Source organism: Ascaphus truei, chromosome 3, assembly GCF_040206685.1.
Source record: "Ascaphus truei isolate aAscTru1 chromosome 3, aAscTru1.hap1, whole genome shotgun sequence".
NCBI classification, from domain to species: Eukaryota; Metazoa; Chordata; class Amphibia; order Anura; family Ascaphidae; genus Ascaphus; species Ascaphus truei.
This window is the reverse complement of record NC_134485.1, coordinates 101,210,039-101,236,933: the sequence shown is the minus strand read 5'-3', so window position 1 is coordinate 101,236,933 and position 26,895 is coordinate 101,210,039. Positions and strand designations below refer to the sequence as shown.

The window sequence follows — 26,895 nt, the reverse complement described above, 5'->3', positions numbered from 1 at the left end:
AACCGCTAAGGAAGTCGCAGACAGCGTGACAAAACATGTAGGGTTGTTTTATTCTGGACTTTGTCCTGCAGCTACGTCACGGCATCACGCTGTGACTAGCTCCAACCCCCAACACACGCGAATACGGAGCTCAGCGCTGTAGGAGATCCTGTACCAGGAAGTGCTGTGGAGGTGGACCAATCTGCAAATTTCAGCTGTACGCCTGTGGTGTGTTTGCTACTGATCCATTTCAATCTCTGCTCAAGCTACATACAAGACTGCTACCAGCGTGCTGATCTCCACCTGTATCAGGTTACACAAACTGCGTTTTAAACTTCTACATTTGTGAGTGTGCATTTTATATAGGAGTACATATAAAATACCATGCGTTGCATATAAAACACGTTATGTGCTGTTTGCCAAGTGCAACCTTCGGTGCAAAATAGGTATTAATAACAATGTGGGGACTGGACTGAGGCTGCAATCAGCCATCAGGCGTCTATTTTTGGGTGTATTACCCAATCCACTGAAGGCGTGGGATGCTTCAGAGAAGGTAAAGGCACAGCTACTGTACTGTAACACAGAAGGAGGCCACATTATTCTCAAGTCTATGGATAGAGAAATGTGCATGGTGCCACTGCTGTCAAGAAGTTGAATCACACACTGCATTCAACTTCTTTTGAATGCCAGTGTTGGTGGAGAATCGCCGGCTACACTCAATTGTGCTCCTGGAGCTCTCACAGGACAGCAGCTGATGCCTCACTCCACGCGTACACGCATACACCCTAGGCATTTCTCCTAAGCGGCTTCTTCAGGGGTTGAGTGTGTGCACACGTGGAGAGAGAGATCAGATACCGGCACCACATACCAAGTACTGTAACTCGGGAAGTAGGGGTGCCTGGGGCTGAAATTAATGCTGTTCAGCTCTGGAGACCCCTGCGTCAATACTGTGTTATTAAAATAAAAAGAGAGGAGTACTCCAGGCACACGGTCTTTCAGAAATGTATTCAGCCATGAAACAACCAACGCTTCGACTGCCATGCAGTCTTTGTCAAGGTGAGGGCTGACACACATCTCAAAAACACACAAATATATACCCCCATGCTCACCCACCTTGAGTCACTTCAGCTGTCCATCGGCAAGAAAACAGATCCTCCCGTGTCGTCACGACCGCGACAGGGGTCCACGCATGCGCACCACATTACTCACATCAATGTGAGCCCGGCGCCAGCGTGCAGCACACTGTCATTACGGCCGCGCATCACTGTAGATCCGAAACTGTTTCCCCTTGTTGGCATAGCAATCAGACGCTGAACACAGCACTAGTAATAACAACAAGACATTGTGAACGGGGATAGCTCCAGCAACCGGGTGCCAGTGACTCAATCATGGCTGAGTCCCTAAGTGATGAGAGACAGATAAAATAAGCTAATCCCAGCACATCATTACCACATAATATTCCCATAAATGAAGGGTTAAAATACCTATAAGAGCATAAATTACTCAAACATGTGCAACTGAACAGTGTATAAAAAATGGGAAACAGTGAAAATTAAATGGACATGATAAAATAAATGGAATCCATAGGTCAAAACGTACAACAATGACTAACAAACATAAAACACACACAGACAGAAGTGTCACAGAGATTAAGTTTACACTACCGACACACTTTATTAAAGTGTGGCCGGTACCGCAAGCCGGGAGATTTCCCGGCTTGCTAGTGGCCGCCCCTCGGCGTGCCGCGCGTCATAGACGCACGGTCACGCGTCTTCGGGAGCCTGCGCCCCCTGCACGCGCGTCCAGGGCTCCCTGAGGGAGCCCTGGTGTCCCGCGATCGCGGGACGGCGGCAGGGGGTTCCGGGGGACCCGGCGGACCCGGCAGCGGTAGGGAGAGCACCCCGATCGGAGGGCGCTCTTCCGCTGCTTCGGCGCGCGCCCGTCACCCTCGGGCGCGCGCCAGGCTACTGCTGCGGCCAAGAACGGGCAAATGCTCGAATAAACTTGGCCGCAGCAGTATAATAAACCATCTTCAATAATAAATATTCCAGCATGCATATCAATAATATGAACAGGAGCTGAAGGAGGTAAAGAGGCGCATGTCCATCACTTGCTGTAACATGATCAACGCCTGTCAAGGAAACATTTAAGGTTCAATTGCTCGTTGAGACCACCTCCAATACTTGTTCGTAAATGAAATATCCAATATGCTTCCCTCCTTAAAAGGGCAGTATCCCTATCTAAGGCTCACTTTAATGGAAGAAGAAGAAGAAGAAGAAGAAGAAGAAGAAGAAGAAGAAGAAGAAGAAGAAGAAGAAGAAGAAGAAGAAGAAGAAGAAGAAGAAGAAGAAGAAGAAGAAGAAGAAGAAGAAGAAGAAGAAGAAGAAGAAGAAGAAGAAGAAGAAGAAGAAGAAGAAGAAGAAGAAGAAGAAGAAGAAGAAGAAGAAGAAGAAGAAGAAGAAGAAGAGTAAATAGTTACCTACGATTTGCAGACAACTTTGTTATTTTTGACAAAAATCCAGGAGTCCTCCATCAACAAATTAGAAAACTTGTCGAAGTAAGTAAGAACACAGGCCTCCATATGAATCTCAGCAAGGCTTAAATGGTGTTCAGTAATTGTTTCAATTCTGCAATGATCTAAATAAATGGAATATGGATGTGAAACTTGAACCCTAAATGCAAAGATAATTCAAAAGCTTCAGACCACTCAAAGCAAGTATGGAGAGATGTGCGCTGCCCAAACAGACAGGAAAAAATTAATTTCTTTGGAAGCAAATAAAAGTTTATGACATCATCATGAGTGAAGAATTAAAATGGCAGTGGTCTGGTCATATCGCAAGAAGAATTTATTATCATTGGATGAAGATGATACTCACCGGGTTTCCAAGCGAGATCAAAAAACCTAGACAACTACCAAAAGTAAGATGTGAGTATGCAATTAGGAAATTACTACATTTGTTGGAACAGCATAGAGAAGAAAGGCCTGCAAAAGCACTACCTGGAATTTCATTAGGAAGCCTTTCATCCAGCACTGGATTCACAATATATGTTTATATGTGTCTACATTTTTATTTGAAGTGTAATATTTATATTTTATGCTTGTTTAAAAAATCCTGTTATTTATTTCTACTTATAAAATGTCAATATAATTCACACGGAAAAAATAAATACATCTACTGAATGGCTATCTGCAAGAAATTGCATGTAAATTGATGACAGCATGAGTCATACAAGGTTTTGCTTTGTATTACCTTGATTTCATCTTTTTTCCATGTGCTTTTGATGCCATCTGATTATATAAATAAGGAAACTGCAAGAGAGAAAATTAAAATATTGAGGAAAGAGCAGAGAAACTCGTCTGGCACTCTATAATCTACTAGTGCCTTGTACAATCCATGTTTTTAAAGTTTGTGTTAAAATAATTGAATTTAACTCTGGTGGTTTTCATAAACAACATATCTCTTTCTTCTCCAGAGAACAAATGCAATATCGTAAAGAAAACGGCTGTATTCAGTATGTGTGCTGAAGAATAATTCTGACAAAGTTTAATACTATCTTTGATGTGACTTCTGTTGGTTATAGAGTTAAGAGCTTCCTCTATCAATTATTTGAACAGCGATTGATCAGTATTTGTTAAACTTTATTGGTGACTCTTGCTTTGCATTTTCTGCTAATCAGTTACTGAATATTGTAAAAAGAGACTATTAGTAGCACTACTAAAAAACTGTGCGTAATACAATCTTCTTAATATATTTTTATTTTAGCGTACACAGTTTTGTACATAGGGGTTTCAGACACTAGTTCTACTCTGTATTAGGTAGTTTACAATATCAAATTATAGCAGTTGTGAAGGAAGCACACAGGAATCAAAACGGTTAAAAGCTTACTCTGTTAAATCTATTTGCTGAGCAGGTGCAATCATAGCATGACGTTTCAGTGTACATCCTTTCCTCAGACCATACACCTGAATTAGCACTGTGAATAGCATCTTATACCCAAAGCACCGTTCATAATACCATTTCACTTAGGTTGTAGCAGGGGTTCCTCTACTGTCTCTCTCTCTCTCTCTCTCTCTCTCTCTCTCTATATATATATATATATATATCTATATATATCTATATATATATATATCTATATATATATATCTATATATATATATATATATATATATATATATATATATCAGAAAAAAAGAAGAAAAAACAGGCGCACTCCTAGTGTGATAAAGTATAAAACAGTATTTATAGGATTGTAAAATATAAAAAGCGCACTCACAAACAAAGTAAAAATAATAGCATTTTTGAGATATACTCAATCGCCTTGAAGCTGTGAAGGGAATGTATCAGCCTGTCCCGTTGGTGCCACCTCTGGTGTATCCGTTGGTTCAGCAAGGTGCACTTGGGCCCCGCAGCCAGATGATGTAATTATCAGCAACACGGTCAGAGACTCCCTCCAGATACACCTCCCACAGCTCTCACTGCTCACCAGCAGGCAACTGCAAAACCGGAAGCGACAGCAGTCCCAAGCAAAATAGCAACAGCTCCAAGGTACTCTCTCCGTTCGTGCAGTAATGTCAGCAACAAACTCGCCTCTTTGGGAAACGTCCTACGCATTTCGTCACTAAGGACTTCGTCAGGGGTGAATTCAATGGTCAAAAGTGGTGTCCTTTATATCACCTTTACTGTTGTGATTGGCCAGTATGGATGGTGGGCGGATACTTTCAATTTCACAAATGTAACCCTGTTTCATTGCTGGACAACATTATACATGACAATCATAAAGCACTAGAGCCTATTTGTAAGCAGTTTAAACATATTCCTACTAACAATTGAAAACGAATAGCTACAGTAGATGAATGAACAACATACAAATAATAAATCTTAAAAGGACAGAGATGAAATATTGGATACATCCAAAAATAAACTATATATAGAAGTAAAAGAATAACTTATTAAATAAGCACAGAAAAATCTCATTGGAGCAACACACAAGCATAATAAAAATCATAAGAGAAATGCATGACCTGTGAATAAAAAAAAAAAAGGGGGGGGGGAGGAAGGGGAAAGTAAAATGAAAAAACGGGGGTAAAAGAAGGGGGAAGGGAGGTGGGAAATGGAACAGGGAATGGAAAAAGGGGAAGGGGGTGAAGGAAAAATGGGAGGGGAAAGAGAAATATGGAGAGGAAGGAATAACAATAAAATACATAATATAGGGGATAAAATAACATTTTTAGCCTACAGCACCTGGTATTCCCAGGCAGTCTCCCGCCAAATACTAACCAGGCCCGACCCTGCTTAGCTTCTGAGATCAGACAAGATCGGGCACATTCAGGGTGGTGTGGCCGTAGGCAAACTATATACCAAATAATATATCATTAATAACCATTAGAAATGGAACAGGGAATGGAAAAAGGGGAAGGGGGTGCAGGAAAAGGGGAGGGGAAAGAGAAATATGGAGAGGAAGGAATAACAATAAAATACATAATATAGGGGATAAAATAACATTTTTAGCCTACAGCACCTGGTATTCCCAGGCGGTTTCCCGCCGAATACTAACCAGGCCCAACCCTGCTTAGCTTCTGAGATCAGACAAGATCGGGCACATTCAGGGTAGTGCGGCCATAGGCAAATTATATACCAAATAATATACCAAATAATATACCAAATAATATATCAAATAATATACCAAATAATATATCATTAATAACCATTAGAATAATCATAGACTGGAGAAAGCAGAATCAGAGACAGAAAAAACCTCAGGACCGATGGGGGCTGCAACTCCCCAAAAACGTACAAAAAACCTTTGTGTCAAAGTATGTGTAATCATAGGCATAGACCTAATGTGTCTATACTATTAATTAATAATAATGATATTAATAATATATGCACTTTCCACCTGTTATGTCTATATGGGCCAAAGGAGCACCTATAGTAAAACCAACTAAACTGAGATGAGACAACTATCAATGAGGGGACAGGAAAACCCATCCAAACCAGACCTCAGAGACGTACCTCAAAACATGTTGGTACCATAACACTAAACAACAGTGCTAACATCAATATGATCATTCAATCCACACGGATGTAATGTACCTAGTACATACATCCAATATGTCTCACGCGTACATAATTTCTAAAATCTATCACCTCCAATATAGTAGAAGGAATGGATTCAATACCCATAACTGACAAACTACATGGATTTTTATTATGTTTACTAATGTAGTGTCGTGATAAACTGTGCATGGTAAAACCCACGTATGACATTTCTCCTACTGCACCGACACACTTTATTCGAGCAAATACCCAGTATGTACCTGGCAGATACCTGGAATGCGCCGCTCCTCACCTCTGACAAGCCCCGTTGCATTTGCCTTCCCAGCCTGGGTTCATGCCTGGCTGATGGGCGGCTGATCTGTTAAATGATAATGATTAGGATTTAATAGGCTGCAATGCTTCGCGTGTCTACCAGATGGCATAAATTCATGAATTGTAATGCAGTATATATATATATACTGTGCAGTATTGCAGCCAGCGGGAATAAAATGCTTCAATCCCTGCCTGGAAAATAACTCAATGCACTCGGGCAGAAAACAGTCACAAACCTCAATACACCCGGGTATACCCGAATTCGTGGGACTAGCCGAGCTCGAATAAAGTGTGTCGCCAGTGTATGTTCTAGGAACCATGTGCCTAAAGTTCTTGATGTTCTACCAATATATTGGAGACCACATTCGCATGATATAAGATATATCACAAATGTACTTAGGCAATCGATGTAATCATTAACCTTATAAGTTATACCATTTGAAAATGATGTAAATGCATCTTTTTTATTTATGTATCTACAGGTAATGCAACGATTCCTATCACATGAAAAATTGCCCTTATCTCTCATTTTGGTATTTTTATTTCTTTTTTCATTACAAAAGTTGGTAGTAGAATCCTTCAGCGTACTGGGGGCAATCATGGTCTTTAGAGATGTTGCTTTTTTTTAAATTATGGGTACATGAACAGGCATCAGAGGCCCAATAATCGGATCACTTCGAATAATTCCCCAATGTTTCTTAAATACATTTTTAATACTGTAAGCTGAATGATTGTACTGAGTAATAAATGTGGGAGTGGACTGATAACTTGTTTTCTCATTTTTTCTCGGAATTCATCAGTAGGTCAACCCGATCTGATGTTTCAGCATCCTTAAATGCTTGTTCAACTATTTGCATATTATAGCCTTTCTCCTGGAATTTATCCATCAAGAAATGACCTTGATGTTTAAAGTCCAGGTCCCTCGAGCAATTGCGTCGTACTCTGTAGAACTGGCTCTTAGGCACATTATCGGGCCATTTTTTGTAGTGATTACTACTATATTGGAGAAAGCTGTTTGCTGACACTGGTTTAAAGTGAGTTTTGCTTTCAATTGTCATATCACTCATATCAATAAACAAATCAAGATCTAGGAATGTAATCGCATCCTGGCTGATGATGTGTGTAAATTTAAGTCCCATCAAATTATCAGTGAAAGAAGTAAGTATGTGATCTAATACGTGACTCTCCCCATCCCAAATAATAAGGATATCATCAATGAAGCGACCATAGAAAACCATGCCCGCCCCCAGCCGCGCGTTCCCCCAAACATGGAGGTCCTCCCACAACCCCATGAAGAGGTTGGCAAAACTGGGAGCAAACTTGGTACCCATGGCCGTTCCACACAGCTGTAGATAAAATGTGTTGTCAAAAAGAAAATAATTGTGACATAAAATAAATCTAATGCAGGATAGAATAAACTCACGTTGTGCCGGGTGTAGTGATATGTCTTTGATAAGAAAGTGTTCAATAGCCTTAACCCCCATTTTGTGATCTATAGAAGTATATAGTGAACTCACATCACACGTGGCACAACAAATTGTGTCCTTCCAGGCAATGCTGGAGGTGCAATCAATGACATGCAAGGTGTCCCTAATGTATGATCTCAGTTGTTGTACATATGGTTGTAAATAATAATCCACATACTGAGACACACTCGAAGTCATTGAACCCACCCCGATATTATAGGCCTACCTGGAGGATTGACGATATCCTTGTGCAATTTTGGTAGGTGATAGAAAATTGGTGTTCTAGGGTGTTTAATAAATAGAAAATTCTGTTCTGCCTTAGTAATAATACCCTCACCCTGTGCTTTCTGAAGAAGAGAGAATTCATCGTATCAAGTCCTGGCTGATGATCCAGTTAAAATATATCAGTTGGAATACTTCTCTCTTCTTCCATTGCCTGGAAGGACACATTTTGTTAGCCATGTGTAATGTGAGTTCACTATATACTTCTATAGATCACGATAAGGGGGTTAAGGCAATTGAACACTTTCTTACTAAAGACATATCACTACACCCGGCACAACGTGAGTTTATTCTATCCTACATTAGATTCATTTTATGTCACAAATATTTTCTTTTTGACAACACATTTTATCTACAGGTGTGTGGAACGGCCATGGGTACCAAGTTTGCTCCCAGTTTTGCCAACCTCTTCATGGGGTTGTGGGAGGACCTCCATGTTTGGGGTATGTTGTTCATTCATCTAGCTATTCATTTTCAATTGTTAGTAGGAATATGTTTAAACTGCTTACAAATAGGCTCTAGTGCTTTATGATTGTCATGTATAATGTTGTCCAGCAATGAAACAGGGTTAAATTTGTGAAATTGAAAGTACCCGCCCACCATCCGTACTGGCAAATCACAACAGTAAAGGTGAAATAAAGGATACCCCTTTTGACCATTGAATTCACCCCCTGACGAAGTACTTAGTGACAAAACGCATAGGGCATTTCCCAAAAAGGTGAGTTTGTGGCTGACATTACTGCACGAACGGAGAGAGTACCTTGGAGCTGTTGCTATTTTGCTTGGGACTGCTGTCGCTTCCGGTTTTGCAGTTGCCTGCTGGTGAGCAGTGAGAGCTGTGGGAGGTGTATCTGGAGGGAGTCTCTGACCGTGTTGCTGATTATTACATCATCTGGCTGTGGTGGCTCCAGTGCACCTTGCTGAACCAACGGATACACCAGAGGTGGCACCAACGGGACAGGCTGATACATTCCCTTCACAGCTTCAAGGCGATTGAGTATATCTCATAAGTTCTATTATTTTTACTCTGTTTGTGAGTGCGCTTTTTATATTTTACAATCCTATAAATACTGTTTTATACTTTATCACACTAGTTGTGCGCCTGTTTATTCTTCTTGTTTTCTGCAGATATCCTTGGGATTTGGTGATCCTTATATACGGACAGCAAAACTCCAGTGGACTAAGTACATTTTTTGGAATTTCAACTGACATCTGATTTTTATTATATTTTTTATGTTTCATATTTTTTATTTTTGATATAGATTTCAGTTGTTTTTCACAAATTCGCCCTTTTGGGGATTCTTTGGTCAATAGCCTTGTTAACTCTATCTGATTTACACAGCTAATTTATCCTTATCAAGCTTCCTAAGGCGCTACTCCAATTTGTTTTATTTATATATATATATATATATTGTATGTTTTTATTTATATAGCGCCATTAATGTACATAGCGCTTCACAGAAGTAATACACTTGGTAATCAAATAAATAACAGATAATATAAATAACAGATCAAGGGAATAAGTGCTTTAGACATAAAAGTAACATTAAGGAAGAGGAGTCCCTGCCCCGAGAAGCTTACAGTCTAATTGGTAGGTATGGAGAACGTACAGAGACAGTAGGAGGGAGTTGTGGTAAGTGCGTCTGTAGGGGGCCAAGCTTTATGTATCATGTGTTCAGAATATCCACAGTGCTATTCATATGCTTCTTTAAGCAAGTGTTTCTTAAGTTGGGTCTTAAAGGTGGATAGAGAGGGTGCTAGTCGGGTATTGAGGGGAAGGGCATTCCAGAGGTGTGGGGCAGTCAGTGAAAAAGGTTTAAGGCGGGTGAGGGCTTTAGATACAAAGGGGGTAGAAAGAAGACATCTTTGAGAAGAACGCAAGAGTCTGGATGGTGCATAATGAGAAATTAGGGCTGAGATGTAAGGAGGGGCAGAAGAGTGTAAAGCTTTAAAAGTGAGGAGAAGAATGGAGTGGGAGATGCGGGATTTGATCGGAAGCCAGGAGAGGGATTTCATGAGGGGAGCTGCTGAGACAGATCTAGGAAAGAGTAGAGTGATTCTGGCAGCAGCGTTTAGGATAGATTGTAGGGGAGGCAGATGAGAGGCAGGAAGGCCGGACAGCAGGAGGTTACAGTAATCAAGACGGGGGAGAATGAGGGCCTGAGTCAGAGTTTTAGCAGTCGAGCAACAGAGGAAAGGGTGTATCTTAGTTATATTGCGGAGGAATATATATATAATATACAGTTAGGTCTGGAAATAATTGGACACTGACACAATTTTCATAATTTTGGCTCTGTACGCCACCACAATGGATTTGAAATTAAACAACCGAGATGCAATAGAAGTGCAGACTTTCAGCTTTAATTCAAGGGGTTGAACAAAAATATTGTATGCAACGTTTAGGAATTGCAACCATTTTCATGCACAGTCCCCTTATCTCAGGGGCTCAAATGTAATTTTAAGATTAGGATTTAATGTGTGCTTTATTAGTGGCTTGATTTGAAGATTGGCAGGATGTATGTTGCCTGGCATAGTGTAAGCTCATACCCACTGGGCATGGGAGTGCCACCATGCCAGCCAATATTTCTGGTGGCATTTTTAAGATTAAAATCGAATGTGTGTTTTATTAGTGTCTTGTTTTGACGATTGGCAGGATGCATGTTGCCTGGCATAGTGGCAGCTGAGTGCCAACATGCCAGCCAATTTTTTTGGTGGCATTTTTAAGATTAAAATTGAATGTGTGTTTTATTAGTGGCTTGTTTTGAATTTTGCCCATTACTGTACTGTATGTGTTAGGAGGGTTGTTTGAGGTGCAGTGGGTGGGTTGTGTATTGGTACAGTAGACAGTAGGTATTTTAATATTTATTGTTGGTAGAGGGATCGAGTGAAGGAGATAGTTGCCACAGGGTGGGTGGTCAGGCCTCAGTGTGTAGTGGGAGGGGTTAACCCTTTCATTACCATAGCAGTTAGTACCGCTACCGTAATAAAGGTATTAACCCCTCCCAATGCCCACCCGAGAGGCTTAACCAACCATCCAGGGGCTATTACCCCCTTCACTCACACCCTCTGCCCCCAATAAACCTGGTAGTCTGCTTTAACCCCTTCATTGCCTTAGCGGTTAGCCACTAAGGTAATTAAGCTGCTTACATTTTATTTTCATTTATAGTGTGCGTGAGCAGGGGGTGTCCTGAGCTGAACAAAGTTGATTTCAGCCTTGGGGACCGCTACTTCCCGAGATACAGGCCCCAGTATGGGGTGCCAGTATCCCTCTGCTTTGATTAGATCCCACATGGATTTTAACATGGCGGAGATACCGGAACCACATATAGGCCCTGTTATGGAGTGCCGGTATCCCTCTGCTCTGTTTAGATCCCACGGCCACGTGACGCACAGGATTTTAACATGGGGATACCGGCACCCCATGATGGGGCCTTTATCTCGGGAAGCAAGGGGTCCCCGGATCTGTAATCAATGTGATTCAGCTCCAGAGACCCCCTGCTACATTACTGTAATGTTTAAAATTAAATTAAAACACCACGATCGCCTACGAGAGGCCCGTAATTAGAGTGACTGATTCAACCTATCTCTTACTGTGCGTCTCTTACAGACAGGCAGACCCCGGTAGGATTAACACAGCAGGGTCCCCTGCTGTCTTAATCCGATTGGCCATTAGTTTTCCACGCCAAATTTTGAAAGAATCTCAGGCAAATCTCGAAATCCATTTTGAGAAATGTTCAGATAATGGCCGCTGCATCTGTAACTCACATTATCAGAACAATTTAACAAAGCTCTGTGTGCTAACTACTGACATATTTTATTTATTTAAAAAATTTAGTTTCTATTTCGTTAGTGTGTTCAGTATTACATGTTTTCTTTTTAGAAAAACTGGAAATGCTTTACATTGTTTCTTTATTAACAATGTAACTATAATATCTGTAATACTGTGATATCAATACAACTTACAATGTAAGTACACATATTATATTTACATGTACTTAATATTTCATTATGCTCATGATAAGCTGATACTTATATAGTTGTATCAGGAATCTTGATCAATATGTAACATATTTTTCAGAAAAGTCTTATTACAAATATCGGTACAACCACCATGATGCATTTATTTATTTCAGTTGTAAATAATAATAATAATAATAATAATAATAATAATAAGAGAACTTTGATAACAATGAATGTTAAAAATTGGATACTATAGTTGTGGCCATTTTTATACAGTATCTGTCCACATTTTAAAATAAGAATATTTTCCATATTTTTGTATTTCACTTACAGTATATGATTTTTCCTTTTCTTTCCATTTGCATTATAAAAATTGAATAACTAACCGTCAGCTTGGTTTTGTAACGCTTCAGAGGAATTTTCAGTGGTGAACTGTTTTACTAAATCCCATATTCCCCTTCTGCCACCACTATCACAACACTTCATGATTCTGAATACTTTACTGCATTAGCTGAAGATTTTTATAGGCAGACACAGGATTGGAACCAAGGACCATTTGAGTCTCACAATACAGTTTCAGCTGTGCCATGAGAACTAATTCATATGAAATTATTTTCAGTAACTGATGGTCATGATATGCTTTTTAGTAATTGGTGGTTACAGGTAAAAATACAAATCTTTTAAACTAAAAATTTTGCTTAATATATTCTCACTACTGTATATTTTTTTAAACTATATTAAGGATCTCTAATTTCTTACATACAGTAATGTACTACACTGTACTTGCACCTTTAATATACTGAAATTGCTTACATATGTAATCCTCTAAGGGCCAGATTCACAGAGCTCTGGTAAGTAAATGAATGGGATGATAACCCATGCTAACGTCACATTATGCCTTAACGTGTATCTTCAATCATAAATGATTTACCGTAACTATAAGTAGGTATGGGTGAACTGGACTTGGGAGAAGGGTGGGTCCCGGGCTTTCCATCCGTAATCTGATCGGTGTGCTAAAATCTGACTACGGATTGCGCCAATTTGAATCTGTGCAGATCTTTTAAAACCCATCTACGAAGCTCGGTTTCTCGTATGTTAAATAATCCAACATCGGCTTCAACGTAAATCCAATCCACAAACTGTGTTTATTTTTAATCCGACGTCGGATTGTAAGAAAAAAGTATAGTGTATTAATCATCCGTAATACTTTTTTTTTAAAACGCATATGGATTAATCTGCCGTCCAAAATCTGAAGAGTAGGTATAAATGCCACTCCCACCAATTTTGGTAAGGGAAAGCAGGGAGAAGGAGAAACATAGGGACACACGCACACAGATGCACACACAGTAAATGGTTGAATTTTTTTGTTTTGTTTTCTGTTTTGTTAAAAATATTATTTTCTCTTAATTGTTTTAATTTGTTACATATTTACAAAAAAATAAACATTATTTAGAGTACTAGCTCTGCCCATGACCCTCCTGTCAGACTTAGGAGGTCAACTTTGTCAGGCTCAGATGGCAGTGGTGTCGAAGATCCTCAGCAATGATTGATGTACCATTGAATTTTTCCTGCTGGTACCAGCCGCTGGAGTAGGCATAGTACTTTGGCTGTTAAAACTCCAGTTGTGAGCATTCCTCAGGAATCGGCTGCTCCCGCGGATGTCCAGCCTATGTAAGTGGAACAGGTTGTTGTAGAAAGTAACCCTGTTTAAGAGGAATCAGGTAGTAACATCGATTTTGGGTCTTTTGACTTTGATGCTCACTAATCATCAGTGTCACCTTTGTCAGAAGCTATTTCCTTTTGTTATTGATCTCACCTATTCTCTCTGTATCTGACAGAGACTGTTAAGGCTTCCAGTGCACAGGGCCACCGGTTGCTTGATCAGATGTGCGGGGAGCAGATACCATGGCATGTGTTACGTATGCAGGCCGGCCAGACTGATGTCGTGGTTGCCAAATCAGGGACAAGTTGTAGCCTGTTGTGAATCACCACCATGCCCATGACAGGCTTTGAATCTGTGTCCCTGCATCTTGTTTCAGCTGCACTACCTGAGTTGGCAATTTTCAGCACCACCAGAGCTGCTTCTGCTGCTCTTTCTTGGGTACTGGATGCTTCATCATGTGGGGACATGGGGTTCAGAAGTTGGAACCGCAGACAGAAGGAGTGGTTACGGTAGCAGGGAGCCCTTCAATAAGGTTGCGACTGCTATAAGCCCGTCTGGTTCAGGCAGCACCACAGTGGAACTTGGAGAAGCTGTGGTTGACTTTGGTGGTGGTCATGGTGGCTTTTCAATGAGTTTAGTGAGGAATGTCCTGGATGAGGTGAGGCAAATGTGCCTCTCTTCGACATCACAGCGTGAGTCCTCAAGCATGCCCTCCTGACATTCCAGACTCCTCCCCTAGCTCACAAGCATCCCAGGGGCACAGTGGTCTTCCCAGAGGAGGAAAAGAGCAAAGAAATGCTGCAAAACACCACCAGCACAATGAGAGGAGAGAGTGTGACTTACATGAAAAATATCCAATTTATTCCATGAAAAACAAAGGTACAAAGCTCACACCAGGATTGGATATATTTCAAGTCTTTTTGCGGATCTGCACGCCGAATGGACCCTACAAGTGACTGAAGATTTATACACATTCACTAAAATGAGACGTGAGTCTCTTTTTGAGTGTTTGACTCATCATATTGGGCTTAGTTTTTTTGAACCATCAGAGTTCTAGAGGAAACCTTGAACACCATTTACATTCCTGTCTGCTATACATTATTATATTGAAAGAGCCAGGTAGGCATCATCCTTATTTTTTTAACTAGCTCTTGTAAACTACATGTGGTTTATGGGCACTTTGTAAGGGTACACCCCTTTAGAACATGAAAGTCAATAAATATACCAAGAAATAAGGACATAAGAAAAATTGATCAAATATCATTCCCTCTTCTTTCCTCCTTTATCTCTGCCTTGATACATCCTTTTGATCCCCAGCTTATTTTCAAGGACCACTACAGTATATTTAGTTCTTCCCAGAGGAGCCACAATCATGGTGTGAGCATACATCCAGCTTTGTCGGTTTGCAGGGGCAAGAGTGGAGCACGCCTGGGGACAAGTGTTCTGCAACATTTATAGAACAAGCATGTGACGTTTGGGAGAGGCTGCATCAGCCAAACTACACGTCAGCTGTCTCTAGACATGATGATCTGACTCTGGTCATCCTGGGATAACCATCACCACCACTCCCCATCGAAGAAGGCACCGGTCTACCACTTCTTCTCTTCCACCATAGCACACCAGGTCCAGGTAGGATACATGATCAACATGAGCTATGAAAAGTGACACTGTTGCTTCTTCACAAATCTCCCCACTTGTAGAACCTCCTCCTTCTCCCCTCATCCACCACCACCGACACAATGGAGCCAGGAAGAGACAGAGACAAAGTAGGCGTCAAAGTGGGACAAGCTCCGGTGCTACGGATCACCCATTGTATCCCTTTACATGGTATTACTGTATGTGAGAGTCGAATATTTGTACTGTGGCCACATCGTAAGTAGTGGTAACACACTTATTTAGATGCTGACATGGACCATCAGTGACCATATGAGGATGACCTACCCAACTAATTAATCTTTTTTGAATAGTGTTTGTCAGCCTCCATGCAAGGCAATGTTCCTATCCGTGAAGTTGTACCTCCTCAAGTACATGGCAATTGAGATCCTTCATCCTCTCCCTCATGCAATAGGCTCAGTCCCAATTTAGAATGAAAAAAAAAGAAATTTTCAGGTCTACTTATTCTTACTGTCACTACTTGACCTCGTCTTTGCTGTTACTGCTTGCATGTTTGCCTTTTGTAAAGTTTGGGATTCTGTTGGGCTGCATCATCATTGATTTTTAATGATTGTGTTGGATGATACACAACCCAAGGACCGGACCAAAACTTTATTTCACCCCAGGCAGATGAATCATTTAGCGCCTCAATCACCAGTAAAATCTTAAGTAAGGGCTTAATTTGTTAATTTCCCTCCTACTCCTGTCAAATTAGTGGCCACAGATTGCACCCTCATTTCATATCCCTGCATGATGATGCTGACACTTTGGTGCACCTACTGACTACCGAAGCGCAAAGAGAAGCTTGTGGGGAGCGCAGGTGTCACCATATGTATGTAAGGAAAAAGATAATAAAATAGTGTGGTATGTCTAAACAAACACAGCAACCTAACCAGGAATCATGAATGGGGACTCACATTCTCCCAGTTGTAATACAGCATTTGAATAGCAATAGATGCAGTGGGTAGATTCAGCAATGTGCCAGGGGGTCTTGCTTGTAAACGCTCCCTGATGTCAGCAGGACAAACCCTCGGTGGAATGAAAGAAAGACAACTCTAGTGCAACATTGTATGTTCACTAATGATATATTGAAAAAGGCAATTGATATTGCACTTACATGATCAACATGTGCTTAGACACATAAAAATCGATGCGCAGCCTTAGTGTACTCCATCCACCCCACTCCCGAGGTCGCGTCGCGTCACTTCCGGTCCGGCCCGTCGCGTCACTTCCGGTTTCGTCGGCGATCACAGAATGGATCCATACGGGTTCTAGGGCATGTATGGCACACTTCTGGACAGCTGCAGGTTCACTCAACGCGTTTCGCTGGCGTGGCAGTTTCGTCAGGGGTCCGATCTGTAGCTTAAGCTTCATTGTCCATATATATATACCCCTACTTGGTTCTAATTGGATGGTTGATTAATTCTCTGCTTCCTATTAGCTGGAATGGTGCTTGGTGATTGGCCAATGGGCGGGACTATCCGTGCATACTAATATCAATGTGTAATACATTAAAATAACATCGTTTTATTCAAACATCTTAAAATCTTTATACACAAAATAAATAAATAAATAAAAGAATTATGACTACTACTCTAACTTCAAACTAACTAATACATAGAAGAACTAACTGGTTCACAGAGAAAGGTTAAATAGCTAACTGCTGCATCAATGGATATATCTCTTATATTAGGCAATTGTATATGCACTAGTGTGTTATATACCACTCAGCAATGATTTATGCATTAGATAGAGGAAAATGGTGTGGGAGAGAAGAGCAGAAAAAAAGCAGAAAAAAAGCAGAAAAAACAAGTTAGTGTAACACATTAATAAATATATAAATATATAAATAAATATATATAAATAACAGGGTTGCATAGATTATACAAAAATTTGATATAAATATATATATATTCAAATGTAAATAAATATACAAATAAATATAAAAATGATTAATTTTAGAAATTTGTTAATTTTAAAAATTGTTAATTAAATGCAACAAAGGACTGGACCTGTATATGTGGACACGCATAGTTTTAATTAAATAACTATATAAAAACACTAATTTCTATATCTGAGTTGAGCTCATCTGGAATCAGCTTTTTTAACCGGTGAATCCAGAATGTCTCTCTTTTAATTAATTCTTTAGTTCTATCCCCGCCTCTCCAATTTAATGGGACATGCTCAATTCCTTTAATAGTTAAATCTTTTAGGTTGGATGCATGAAAACGGGTAAAATGTTTTTGAACACTGTGTGTGTCCAGCATGCGTCTTATGTTACCCATACTGTATGTTCCAGTGCTCTCACCTTCAGGGCACGAGTGGTTTGACCAACATATTGAAGACCACAACTGCATTCCAGCAAATAAATGACAAATGCCGAATTGCAATTAATAAATTGTTTTATATTAAAAACCTCATTGGTGGTGTTTGATTTAAAAATATCTTTAGCCTCCTTACAGCAAAAATCACATATCTTACAGTTACCGCATGTATAAAAACCTTTTGGGAGTTTTAACCAATTGTTATTTTTTGTGTGTTCCTTTTTGTTCTTCAGGACACTTGGTGCTAGTTTCTGCTTTAAATTACTTGCTTTAGGGAATATAACATTTGGCATTGCTGGTAGTACACTGCCCAAAACGGGATCGTTTTGTAAAATGTGCCAATGTTTTTTTAGAGCATTTTTGATTTTACTTGCATCCCTGTTATATTGAGTCATAAAACTAGTGGGTGGTAAAATCTAGCTCTGTTTTGTTTGTTTTATTTACATTTGGATTAATTAAAAGTTTCCTATCTAGCAAGTCGACTTTAGATTTTGCTTCTTTAATTTGTGTAGGGCTATATTTCTTCTCAAGGAACTTGTTTGTTAGTACAAGTGATTGTTCCACATAGATCTCTGTCTTACTGCAATTCCTCTTTATCCGCATGAATTGGCCTTGAGGAACATTAGAAATCCACCTAGGGTGATGGCAACTGTTTCTTAATATATAATTGTTGCCATCCACCAATTTGAAAAATGTTTTGGTTAAAATAGCATTGTTTTCAATATAAATTTCCAGGTCTAAAAATTCCACTTTTGTTTTACTAAAATTAGATACAAATCTTAAATTAAAATTATTGGTGTTAATATAATCCAAAAATTGTTTCAATAAAATTTCGTCGCAATTCCAAATAAAAAGTACGTCGTCAATATATCTTTTCCAGAGGACCAGATTTGCACCAAATTCATGGGAGGACCAAATGTGGTCTAATTCCAATATAGTCATAAATAAATTTGCATAACTTGGTGCAAATCTGGTCCCCATCGCAGTACCACAGAGTTGTAGGAAGAATTCCTGATTGAACCAAAAGTAGTTGTTAGTTAATATAAAATGTATTCCTTCTAAAATAAAATTGCTTTGTTCCGCATCCATATTCTCATCCTCGTATGGCACACTTCTGGACTGCTGCAGGTTCACTCAACGCGTTTCGCTGACGTGGCAGTTTTGTCAGGAGTCCGATCTGTAGCTTAAGCTTCATTGTCCATATATATATATATATATATATATATATATATATATACCCCTACTTGGTTCTAATTGGATGGTTGATTAATTCTCTGCTTCCTATTGGCAGGAATGGTGCTTGGTGATTGGCCAATGGGCGGGACTATCCGTGCATACTAATATCAATGTGTAATACATTAAAATAACATCGTTTTATTCAAACATCTTAAAATCTTTATACACAAAATAAATAAATAAATAAAAGAATTATGACTACTACTCTAACTTCAAACTAACTAATACATAGAAGAACTAACTGGTTCACAGAGAAAGGTTAAATAGCTAACTGCTGCATCAATGGATATATCTCTTATATTAGGCAATTGTATATGCACTGGTGTGTTATATACCACTCAGCAATGATTTATGCATTAGATAGAGGAAAATGGTGTGGGAGAGAAGAGCAGAAAAAAAGCAGAAAAAAAGCAGAAAAAACAAGTTAGTGTAACACATTAATAAATATATAAATATATAAATAAATATATATAAATAACAGGGTTGCATAGATTATACAAAAATTTGATATAAATATATATATATATTCAAATGTAAATAAATATACAAATAAATATAAAAATGATTAATTTTAGAAATTTGTTAATTTTAAAAATTGTTAATTAAATGCAACAAAGGACTGGACCTGTATATGTGGACACGCATAGTTTTAATTAAATAACTATATAAAAACACTAATTTCTATATCTGAGTTGAGCTCATCTGGAATCAGCTTTTTTAACCGGTGAATCCAGAATGTCTCTCTTTTAATTAATTCTTTAGTTCTATCCCCGCCTCTCCATTTTAATGGGACATGCTCAATTCCTTTAATAGTTAAATCTTTTAAGTTGAATGCATGAAAACGGGTAAAATGTTTTGGAACACTATGTGTGTCCAGCATGCGTCTTATGTTACCCATATGTTCCAGTGCTCTCACCTTCAGGGCACGAGTGGTTTGACCAACATATTGAAGACCACAACTGCATTCCAGCAAATAAATGACAAATGCCGAATTGCAATTAATAAATTGTCTAAAAATTCCACTTTTTTTTTACTAAAATTAGATACAAATCTTAAATTAAAATTATTGGTGTTAATATAATCCAAAAATTGTTTCAATAAAATTTCGTCGCAATTCCAAATAAAAAGTACGTCGTCAATATATCTTTTCCAGAGGACCAGATTTGCACCAAATCCATGGGAGGACCAAATGTGGTCTTATTCCCATATAGTCATAAATAAATTTGCATAACTTGGTGCAAATCTGGTCCCCATCGCAGTACCACAGAGTTGTAGGAAGAATTCCTGATTGAACCAAAAGTAGTTGTTAGTTAATATAAAATGTATTCCTTCTAAAATAAAATTGCTTTGTTCCGCATCCATATTCTCATCCTCGGTTAAAATTCTCTTAATCGCATTTAACCCTTGTACATGGTCTATAGACTATATAATGAGGAGACATCACAGGTTACAAGTATAAAATCATCTTCCCATTGGATATCTTCTAAAATGGATAAAACCTGCGCCGTGTCTTTAAGGTGCGATCTGCCGGCAACAACATATTTTTGTAAAAATGTATCTACAGTATACAGTAAAAAAATTCTTCTTAACCAAACATTCTGAAAATGCTATTTTAAAAAACAGTACAATTATTAATCCACCTGTTAAAGATACATTTTTACATACTAATTTAAGACCTAAGTCCAAATTTTATCCAAGTTTTATCAAAGGTCATCACTTAGAAGTTTTTAATCAATTGTTAAATAAAGAGTTTGAAACTATTGTCAAGAATGATAAACCTTATAAAATAATTTAAGTTTTAAAGAGAGAGAAGCCCTGAAAACACTAATGAAAGATGAAGAACTGGTTATCAAACAGGCAGACAAGGGAGGAGGAGTGGTTGTAATGAGCCGAGAGTATTATATCAACGAATCCAATAGAATACTCGGAGATACTAAGACATATAAGAGACTAAAAAAAGATCCCACGACCACCTTCCTTGGAGAATTGCATAAATTTCTATTAGAAGGTAAGAGCAAGGGTATACTCAAAGAGGAGGAGTTCAAGTACCTTTGGGTAGATTCTCCAAAAGTACCGGTATTCTATTTTTTACCAAAGATTCATAAGGACATACAACATCCACCTGGAAGGCCAATAATTTCAGGCATCGAATCAATGTGTGCCAATCTGTCGGAGTATATAGATACATTTTTACAAAAATATGTTGTTGCCGGCAGATCGCACCTTAAAGACACGGCGCAGGTTTTATCCATTTTAGAAGATATCCAATGGGAAGATGATTTTATACTTGTAACCTGTGATGTCTCCTCATTATATACCTCTATAGACCATGTACAAGGGTTAAATGCGATTAAGAGAATTTTAACCGAGGATGAGAATATGGATGCGGAACAAAGCAATTTTATTTTAGAAGGAATACATTTTATATTAACTAACAACTACTTTTGGTTCAATCAGGAATTCTTCCTACAACTCTGTGGTACTGCGATGGGGACCAGATTTGCACCAAGTTATGCAAATTTATTTATGACTATATGGGAATAAGACCACATTTGGTCCTCCCATGGATTTGGTGCAAATCTGGTCCTCTGGAAAAGATATATTGACGACTAGAGTAGTAGTTATAATTCTTTTATTTATTTATTTATTTATTTATTTTGTGTATAAAGATTTTAAGATATTTGAATAAAACGATGTTATTTTAATGTATTACACATTGATATTAGTATGCACGGATAGTCCCGCCCATTGGCCAATCACCAAGCACCATTCCAGCCAATAGGAAGCGGAGAATCAACCATCCAATTAGAACCAAGTAGGGGTATATATATATGGACAATGAAGCTTAAGCTACAGATCGGACTCCTGACGAAACTGCCACGCCAGCGAAACGCGTTGAGTGAACCTGCAGCAGTCCAGAAGTGTGCCATACATGCCCTAGAACCCGTGTGGATCCATTCTGTGATCGCCGACGAAACCGGAAGTGACGCGACGGGCCGGACCGGAAGTGACGCGACGCGACCTCGGGAGTGGGGTGGATGGAGTACACTAAGGCTGCGCATCGATTTTTACGTGTCTAAGCACATGTTGATCATGTAAATGCAATATCAATTGCCTTTTTCAATATATCATTAGTGAACATACAATGTTGCACTAGAGTTGTCTTCCTTTCATTCCACCGAGGGTTTGTCCTGCTGACATCAGGGAGCATTTACAAGCAAGACCAACCTGCACATTGCTGAATCTACCCACTGCATCTATTGCTATTCAAATGCTGTATTACAACTGGGAGAATGTGAGTCCCCTTTCATGATTCCTGGTTAGGTTGCTGTGTTTGTTTAGACATACCACACTATATTATTATCTTTTTCCTTACATATATATGGTGACACCTGCGCTCCCCACAAGGTTCTCTTTACCTTTCAAGATAGGAGAAACTGGATCTTCTCCCAAGAGGGTTGAGCAGCAAAGTTTGCCATTTTTTATTATATTTGAGCACTCTTGTAATTTATCACATTATCTTTATTTATTTATATAATTCACCTTCATAAGTAGCGCCTCACAATTTTTGTTTTTTCCCGAAGCGCAAGACAGTTTTTATTTGGTCTAATTACAGTATATGCTTGAAAATATTAGTGCAAGATTTTTTGTTTGTGAAACAGAATTTTTATTTCAGGTCTATTAACAAAAACATTTCTTAACACTCATATACTTATTTATTTTAAAACTAAGACTTAAACATAGATGTGATAATATTCCAACATTGTAACTTATCTGAAGTTGTTTTTCGTCTTACAGTTCTGCGAAAATGTTTGGTCTGTTGCTCACTAGCCGAAGCATAGACAAACAAGAGCCAATTCTCCCCACCTCCTCTTTGAGAAACCCAACTGGCACAGATAACCACATTGGCAGTAAATGGGCAACCTAAAAAAAAACCATAAAGAAATGCTATGACATGAATATGCATTTCAACCAAGTTCCATAGTGACACGCATGCGCAGAAATGCTATGACACGAATATGAATTTCAACCAGGTTCCATAGGGACATGCATGCACAGAAATTGCTACGACACACATATGTGTTTCATCCAGGTTCCATGGCGACATGCATGCACAGCCAACTACTACTGAAGGTGCGATTATTAATATTGAATATTGTCTCTTTCTTTACTGGCCAAGACGTCCAAGAGCCAGCCAGTTCGAAGAAGAATAATAAAAGAACATTGTACATTTGGAAGAAGAGACTTTGTATTTTTGTATTATACATTTGCACTTTATTAGCGTGTGCAAATAAAACATTTCATTCTCTAAAAATATTTTTTTATGTGTTCACGTTTTTACTCTTTAGATTTAAATTAAATACACAATACATCTGTACATCTGTGTGATTGTGCGCACATGAACGGGAATATGTGACGGATGGCATTGCAGTTTGATTTTTAAGACACAATAACTCGCGATAGTCGACTTGCGTTTCTGGCCAGTATTGCAGACAATGCTAAAATTCCTTTTCTGCCCTCTTTCAAATTACCGGTAAACTGCGGGAAATGAAGAATGACCGCATTGCAGGGTAGGATCTTGTGAGGATGCCATATGGGACCTGCAAAGAGAGAGGGCCTGAACCCAAAGTTCCATCTGTATTGTGTGCCTGTGCCTCTGTTTTGTATTTTTCATGTGCATTATTTCAGCATCTTGTGTGTGTGTGTCACATCTGTGTGTGTGGCTTGTGCTCCCAATTATATGATGATATCTGTGGTTTATGTTGCATGAATGATATAACTGCATGGTTTATATTGCAGATCACATAATATTGCATGTCTTTTTTGGTCCCTGAGTTTAGTAAGATGTGTATATTACATCTATTTCCTTACAATATATTGCAATCCAATATTTTTATTATGCTTCCATTATGTTTATATCTTATCTTTTAACAATGTAATGATCTTTGTATCATATCTTTGAACACATTTGTGCAAACACTACTGATGATTCAAAAATAAAGTGCTTGTAAAAATGTTATTACAGATACCAGAAAGATAGATTGTTTATTACTTACTTTTAAAAAAATTAGGCTTTAATGTCAGCAAAAACATTTATATTTTCCAACATGTCAACTTTTTGAGCGGTAGCGTTTTCAATCAATAATAATGCCAAAGAATTCAAAAGTTTATTTGACATAGATGATCACAAATATGTCTACAGTTTACTAAAACTGCACTCACACGCAGTAACTGTTACCGGTATACTTAATAAGATTCTTAATGTTAGTCAACATTTAAAAAGGAGTATTTTTATAATTTAAGCAAATAAAAATGCTGAGTATTGTCGAAATTTGTTGAAAATGCGAGTGGAGGGATATTGCCTTTTTTTTTAAATTGTATTTAAACATTCGCCTTGAACCTTTGTTTTTGATTGTTGATGATAACACTGTCTTTGCCCTCGTAGTTGAACATACACTTTTTGCGTCACACCCACTTCTGATCAAAAATTGGTTCCACGTTCAATACTTTGGCTAATTCTCTTGCATCCACTGGAAGACATTTGACAAATGATATTCAATTAAATACTTTGGCACAATTTTAACAATTGCACAGCTGAGTTTAAGTCCATGAGACTGGATTGCATCATCTAGCTCAATATATCTGTATAGTAGAGAACATCATACCAAATAACTAGCATGACTATGAATGAAAAATACAAATTTGTTGGGAAAGTGTGAAAGCTTCATGCTTGATTGCAGGAATAGGATGAGGATTAATTTAAAGTTATTAGAGAATCATGGATTTCCACAATTTGGTATCTCAATGGGCTTCTCTGACGTTGATGCGATCCGGAAGCAAACTGGGCTCAGCTTCCGGCGTGAACCGGCATGAGAGAGAGGTTCGACGTGTGCCAGCAGCTTGGCGTTGAACAGAGTGAGGGGGGCCCACAGCTGTGGTGAGAGGACCGACCAGAGGTTGGGCCCAACTTGTAGTACCAGCCAGCTGGGCCCACAACAGCCACCGGTCACGGCCTGACCATCCCCAAGGTAGATAAAAGTATTAGGCTGTGTTTTTGTTTGTATATATGTATTGGGGGGGGTCTTTCATATGTATTTGGTGGGTGGGGGGTTTCTCAAAGTGATTGAACAGTCAGCACCGTGGGGCCAAGTTGCCATAAACTTCTTCATACATCTACAGGGTGATATTAGGTCTCTATCAATTGATTACATTGAAAGAGAACCACCATTCAATCTGAGTATGAATCTTTTGTAAATTGGCGCTTTGGGGGATTGATCACCATGGCTTTGTGAATGATTACAGGTTTTTCGTGCATTTTTCCAAAAACATTGCTACTTTCTGTGGTTGTGAATTACTGCATAATACATGAGAATACTTAAATCAACATTTACAATATTGTGCTTTTTTTCAGTTATCAATATTTTGCTTTTTGTATTTTATAATGAAATTGTATCTAGTAGTGCTGACTTCTAATTTGGTATTTGTTAACAAATAACCTCCACCATAAAACATTTCCAGTTGTCTTAGGAATAAAGGTTCAGAACAACAGACTTTTAAAAGCTCTATGTACATTTTACATAGGAACGATATGACCCTTTAAACTAAACTTAGCTTAATTGAAATAACTTACACCAGACACAAACATAAGGAGGTGGTAAGCCACAGAACAATTTCTTAAACCATTCCCAAAACACAGGTCCATGTCACCCTATGGCTAATTGCCTCAGACTTTCAGTATGATTGGTGTGTAATATAATAATGTAGGTAAGATATATTGTTTTACCAGATTTTCAAAGGGAAAGATGTTACTTGTTGCACTATACTGCTCTTTATAAGATTTACTTTGGTCTTATTATAATATAGATTTTCATTCATATTTGTTTCTTTAGGTTTTATTTAATTACTGTTAGTATCTTGTGACAGGAATTATTCAGGGAGGAAAAAAAATTCCCATTACACATTTTATTAGAAATATGTGAATGTTCAACTAAAAGCAAAATACTCACAAGCGAGAACAAATTAATATTTCCAAGTTGTTGCAAAGTATCTTAAGGGTCAATTTTTGCCCTTTATAGTACATAATACACAAAACACCATATTCTAGTAGCCGGTTGTGTTTTTAGTATAATACAGGATATGGGTTTAAGGCCAAGTTGTTCAGAAATGATGGTGACAATACTAAGCCAAACAAGAGTGCCATAGTCAAACACAAAGCCAAAAAACATGATTGCCTGTGGAATTGCCAACACATCCAGATGGCATCAGAGCCTACAGTATTCAAGTTGTTTAGGATTGAAGCAAAGCAGTGATGCTACTGTATTTTGAAATACATTTGCTAAAGAAAATGAACAATATGAAAAAAGCAGGATGTAAAACAACGGAAATCATTGTTATCTATTTACAACTGTATGCACATATTCTAGGGTTCATTCATTTCATTTTTGCATTTTGTTTCTTTCACAGTATCTAGTTAGTATCATATTACATCTCTCCACTTCATTAAATGGTCATCTTATTGTTTCATGTTCTTTTTGTGAATGTATTTTTGTAGTGTAACAAATATGAGTTTGATGAACAATTTATTGTGTTTGTGGATTTGTCAGTTTGATCCAATGCAGAAATTATAGTTTGTCATTAGTTTATTTCATTTGATAATAGTGGCATTGTAACAGGGACTTATTCCTATTTAAATAAAGCAGCATCAGAGATCTGAGAATCTAGCAGAGATAGTTAATTGCAGCCATACAATTAACTAGTCTCCACCTGTACTAATGAGAGCTCTGCAAAAAGCCTTGTGAGCAGGGCCCCCAACAGAAATCATTGGGCCCAGGACAAATGAAAGGAGCAGGCCCACCCCAACCCCCAAACCCATAGTGCACCTACCACGAAAAAATATTTTTTAGTGCGCAACTTTTGCTTAACTGTTTTCTTCTTATTGTAATATGGAAAAAACATTACAA

General features: G+C 38.4%; 2 pseudogenes; both read right to left on the bottom strand.

Annotated features, from left to right (window-relative positions):
* Positions 1-5,210: 5,210 nt before the first annotated feature.
* LOC142491701 (5S ribosomal RNA) lies at positions 5,211-5,328 on the bottom strand (annotated as a pseudogene).
* A 159-nt stretch (positions 5,329-5,487) lies between these two features.
* On the bottom strand, positions 5,488-5,605 carry LOC142491712 (5S ribosomal RNA; annotated as a pseudogene).
* Between the last annotated feature and the right edge of the window lie 21,290 nt (positions 5,606-26,895).